General features: G+C 37.9%; 2 non-coding genes across 2 annotated transcripts; both read right to left on the reverse strand.

Annotated features, from left to right (window-relative positions):
* Positions 1–1,815: 1,815 nt before the first annotated feature.
* Positions 1,816–1,897, reverse strand: TRNAS-AGA (transfer RNA serine (anticodon AGA)). The gene has a single exon. It is a non-coding gene; the product is annotated as a tRNA-Ser (tRNA).
* A 3,281-nt stretch (positions 1,898–5,178) lies between these two features.
* Positions 5,179–5,260, reverse strand: TRNAS-UGA (transfer RNA serine (anticodon UGA)). Its single transcript has one exon. It is a non-coding gene; the product is annotated as a tRNA-Ser (tRNA).
* Positions 5,261–5,890: the final 630 nt, after the last annotated feature.

Here is a 5,890-nt window from a genome sequence, read left to right on the forward strand (position 1 = left end):
TGGTCCTAGAAACTCGCTCCATCACAGATCACTGTCATGGGGAATAGACTAGTAAACATGCAAATTGAACAACAAAGATAAAAGGTCAAAAAGTTATTGAAACATAGACGTAGTCGGCAGAATTTGAACCTGCGCGGGGAGACCCCAATGGATTTCAGACCACTCGGCCACGACTACTCAGACGTCAAGCTTTTATGAGTTTCACACATGTTTTCTAATAGCACCATGATCAAGCTCAGTGATCAACCCACTGGAAGACATTTCAGAAAATGAAAAGAAAATACAAGGTCTCAGTAAAATGCAAAATCTGATTTAAAGTCATCATCAATGGGAACCATTCACAGTTTAAAGCTTTTCCCTCTTCATAATGTGGATTTGGAGTCAGTCAGCTCCAAAAACATCCTTAAAAATAATCCAAAAATGCTGAGAAGACTGAACATAATCATTTCCAAGTAAAAAAGACTTGATGTTCATTTGATCAGGTTTTGGAGCGTCTATTAACCATCTCAAGTTTCCAAAAATGTCCAGCGGTTAACTGAAATTACCATATCAATCTTCAGCTGTTTTTCACTTTGAACAGCTCCATACCTATAATACAAGTCAAGGGTAAGGTTCGAAAGACCCTATAAAGGGTCCTGATTGACTTTTGTGTGCTACAAAAAAAGCCACAAAACACATTCAAATGACGCCAAAAAGAATTTTTAGAAAAACACCACCAAAAATGTTTATAAGGCACTTTAGGAAATTCTGGAAAAAACAAGAAAAGATGGCTTAGAGAAAAATCAAAAACACTTCCTGAAGCCATTTTGGCTTCAAATCCTTGTCAGATTCACCCACTTGGAAAGAGTGTTATGTGAATATTGACTCAAGTCACAGAGTATGAGATTGCTTGGTATGACATAGACAATGAGTGACAGACAATTTTAATTTTTGCTAATCCTACTTGATTGACAGCTTTGACCATGGTATTCCATGAATCCTTGAACTCTTTTTTTGTCTTTTATTATGTGTATTTTAAATTGCTTGTTTTATCATAAACATTGGGCATCGTCGATCTGAGTGCAGATGGAAAAATCAAAATGTGTGCTCAGGTTCTATTGAGATTTCAACTCAGATCACTGGATTCAAAATACAGAGTGCTAACCATTACACCATGGAACCAACCATGACACATTCTTGGCTGCGGCTTGTTGTGCTGAATAAAGCATATGAAATCGTGAACGATGGCGAAAACAGGCTCCAAAGCTGCAGTGCAAATCTGCAATCATACACAATGGTAAATTGATATCTTATAACCTTTCATTCCACAAATTTACCAACATTTCCACGATATCACAGCTAGGACAGTTTGAAATGTTGATGAAAAGTGGCTAGTAAAAAGATTGCTGTATCTGTTACTTGGAAAAAGTGTGAAAAAAATAAATTGCAAAACTTATACTGTTAGAAAACTGTTCATCCAGTAGTTGATAAAGATTAGCATTGCATGGTAAAAGGCTTCATCTGAGAGATAATTTAAGGTATGTGCAAATCAAAGTGCATGTCCCAGTCCATTAGCCAGGACAGCGGTCTGTGGCTGCTGGACAAGATCAATAGAAAAACCTCTTACCTGATGGCACCCACGGTGCTTCTTTTGATTAGCGGCAAGTCGCACATGTAATGTTCCTCCAGAATAGATTATCTAATGAACAGTCAAAGATAAAGTCAGTTTGGTCCTAGAAACTCTCTCCATCACAGATCACTGTCATGGGGAATAGACTAGTAAACATGCAAATTGAACGACAAAGATAAAAGGTCAAAATCTTATTGAAACATAGACGTAGTCGGCAGGATTTGAACCTGCGCGGGGAGACCCCAATGGATTTCTAGTCCATCGCCTTAACCACTCGGCCACGACTACTCGGACGTCAAGCTGTTATGAGTTTCACACATGTTTTCTAATAGCACCATGATCAAGCTCAGTGATCAACCCTCTGGAAGACATCTCAGAAAATGAAAAGAAAATACAAGGTCTCAGTAAAATGCAAAAATCTGATTTAAAGTCATCATCAATGGGAACCATTCACAGTTTAAAGCTTTTCCCTCTTCATAATGTGGATTTGGAGTCAGTCAGCTCCAAAAACATCCTTAAAAATAATCAGAAAATGCTGAGAAGACTGAACATAATCATTTCCAAGTAAAAAAGACTTGATGTTCATTTGATCAGGCTTTGGAGCGTCTATTAACCATCTCAAGTTTCCAAAAATGTCCAGCGGTTAACTGAAATTACCATATCAATCTTCAGCTGTTTTTCACTTTGAACAGCTCCATACCTATAATACAAGTCAAGGGTAAGGTTCGAAAGACCCTATAAAGGGACCTGATTGACTTTTGTGTGCTACAAAAAAAGCCACAAAACACATTCAAAAGACGCCGAAAAGAATTTTTAGAAAAACACCACCAAAAATGTTTATAAGGCACTTTAGGAAATTCTGGAAAACACAAGAAAAGATGGCTTAGAGAAAAATCAAAAACACTTCCTGAAGCCATTTTGGCTTCAAATCCTTGTCAGATTCACCCACTTGGAAAGAGTGTTATGTGAATATTGACTCAAGTCACAGAGTATGAGATTGCTTGGTATGACATAGACAATTTTAATTTTTGCTAATCCTACTTGATTGACAGCTTTGACCATGAATCCTTGAACTCTTTTTTTGTCTTTTATTATGTGGATTTTAAATTGCTTGTTTCATCATAAACATTGGGCATCGTCGATCTCAATGCAGATGGAAAAATCGAATTGTGTGCCCAGGTTCCACTGAGATTTGACCTCAGATCACAGGATTCAAAGTCCAGAGTGCTAACCATTACACCATGGAACCAACCATGACATAGTCGTGTCTGCGGCTTGTTGTTCTGAATAAAGCATATGAAATCGTGAACTATGGCGAAAACAGGCTCCAAAGCTGCAGTGCAAATCTGCAATCATACACAATGGTAAATTGATATCTTATAACCTTTCATTCCACAAATTTACCAACATTTCCACGATATCACAGCTAGGACAGTTTGAAATGTTGATGAAAAGTGGCTAGTAAAAAGATTGCTGTATCTGTTACTTGGAAAAAGTGTGAAAAAAATAAATTGCAAAACTTATACTGTTAGAAAACTGTTCATCCAGTAGTTGATAAAGATTAGCATTGCATGGTAAAAGGCTTCATCTGAGAGATAATTTAAGGTATGTGCAAATCAAAGTGCATGTCCCAGTCTATTATCCAGGACAGCGGTCTGTGGCTGCTGGACAAGATCAAGAGAAAAACCTCTTACCTGATGGCACCCACGGTGCTTCTTTTGATTAGCGGCAAGTCGCACATGTAATGTTGCTCCAGAATAGATTATCTAATGAACAGTCAAAGATAAAGTCAGTTTGGTCCGAGAAACTCGCTCCATCACAGATCACTGTCATGGGGAATAGACTAGTAAACATGCAAATTGAACAACAAAGATAAAAGGTCAAAAAGTTATTGAAACATTGACGTAGTCGGCAGGATTTGCACCTGCGCGGGGAGACCCCAATGGATTTCTTGCCCATCGCCTTAACCACTCGGCCACGACTACTCGGACATCAAGCTGTTAAGAGTTTCACACACGTTTTCTAATAGCACCATGGCCAAGCTCAGTGATCAACCCTCTGGAAGACATCTCAGAAAATGAAAAGAAAATACAAGGTCTCAGTAAAATGCAAAAATCTGATTTAAAGTCATCATCAATGGGAACCATTCACAGTTTAAAGCTTTTCCCTTTCATAATGTGGTTTTGGAGTCAGTCAGCTCCAAAAACATCCTTAAAAATAATCCGAAAATGCTGAGAAGACTGAACATAATAATTTCCAAGTAAAAAAGACTTGATGTTCATTTGATCAGGCTTTGGAGCGTCTATTAACCATGTCAAGTTTCCAAAAATGTCCAGCGGTTAACTGAAATTACCATATCAATCTTCAGCTGTTTTTCACTTTGAACAGCTCCATACCTATACTACAAGTCAACGGTAAGGTTCGAAAGACCCTATAAAGGGTCCTGATTGACTTTTGAGTGCTACAAAAAAAGCCACAAAAGACGCCGAAAAGAATTTTTAGAAAAACACCACCAAAAATGTTTATAAGGCACTTTAGGAAATTCTGGAAAACACAAGAAAAGATGGCTTAGAGAAAAATCAAAAACACTTCCTGAAGCCATTTTGGCTTCAAATCCTTGTCAGATTCACCCACTTGGAAAGAGTGTTATGTGAATATTGACTCAAGTCACAGAGTATGAGATTGCTTGGTATGACATAGACAATGAGTGATATTGACAGCTTTGACCATGAATCCTTGAACTCTTTTTTTGTCTTTTATTATGTGTATTTTAAATTGCTTGTTTCATCATAAACATTGGGCATCGTCGATCTGAGTGCAGATGGAAAAATCAAAATGTGTGCTCAGGTTCTACTGAGATTTCAATTCAGATCACTGGATCCAAAGTCCAGAGTGCTAACCATTACACCATGGAACCAACCATGACACAATCATGGCTGCGGCTTGTTTTGCTGAATAAAGCATATGAAATCGTGAACGATGGCGAAAACAGGCTCCAAAGCTGCAGTGCAAATCTGCAATCATACACAATGGTAAATTGATATCTTATAACCTTTCATTCCACAAATTTACCAACATTTCCACAATATCACAGCTAGCGCAGTTTGAAATGTTGATGAAAAGTGGCTAGTAAAAAGATTGCTGTATCTGTTACTTGGAAAAAGTGTGAAAAAAATAAATTGCAAAACTTATAGTGTTAGAAAACTGTTCATCCAGTAGTCGATAAAGATTAGCATTGCATGGTAAAAGGCTTCATCTGAGAGATAATTTAAGGTTTGTGCAAATCAAAGTGCATGTCCCAGTCCATTAGCCAGGACAGCGGTCTGTGGCTGCTGGACAAGATCAAGAGAAAAACCTCTTACATGATGGCACCCACGGTGTTTCTTTTGATTGGCGACAAGTCGCACATGTAATGTTGCTCCAGAATAGATTATCTAAAGAACAGTCAAAGATAAAGTCAGTTTGGTCCTGGAAACTCGCTCCATCACAGATCACTGTCATGGGGAATAGACTAGTAAACATGCAAATTGAACAACAAAGATAAAAGGTCAAAAAGCTATTAAAATAGACGTAGTCGGCAGGATTTGAACCTGCGCGGGGAGACCCCAATGGATTTCAAGTCCATCGCCTTATCCACTCGGCCACGACTACTCAGACATCAACCTGTTATGAGCTTCACACATGTTTTCTAATAGCACCATGATCACGCTCAGTGATCAACCCTCTGGAAGACATCTCAGAAAATGAAAAGAAAATACAAGGTCTCAGTAAAATACAAAAATCTGATTTAAAGTCATCATCAATGGGAACCATTCACAGTTTAAAGCTTTTCCCTCTTCATAATGTGGATTTGGAGTCAGTCAGCTCCAAAAACATCCTTAAAAATAATCCGAAAATGCTGAGAAGACTGAACATAATCATTTCCAAGTAAAAAAGACTTGATGTTCATTTGATCAGGCTATGGAGCGTCTATTAACCATCTGAAGTTTCCAAAAAATGTCCAGCAGTTAACTGAAATTACCATCTCAATCTTCAGCTGTTTTTCACTTTGAACAGCTCCATACCTATAATACAAGTCAAGGGTAAGGTTCGAAAGACCCTATAAAGGGTCCTGATTGACTTTTGTGTGCTACAAAAAAAGCCACAAAACACATTCAAAAGACGCCGAAAAGAATTTAAAAAAAACACCACCAAAAATGTTTATAAGGCACTTTAGGAAATTCTGGAAAACACAAGAAAAGATGGCTTAGAGAAAAATCGAAAACACTTCCTGCAGCCATT

The sequence above is a fragment of the Dendrobates tinctorius genome, unplaced genomic scaffold, assembly GCF_039654945.1.
Source record: "Dendrobates tinctorius isolate UK_male_01 unplaced genomic scaffold, ASM3965494v1 ptg000462l, whole genome shotgun sequence".
Taxonomy (NCBI): domain Eukaryota; kingdom Metazoa; phylum Chordata; class Amphibia; order Anura; family Dendrobatidae; genus Dendrobates; species Dendrobates tinctorius.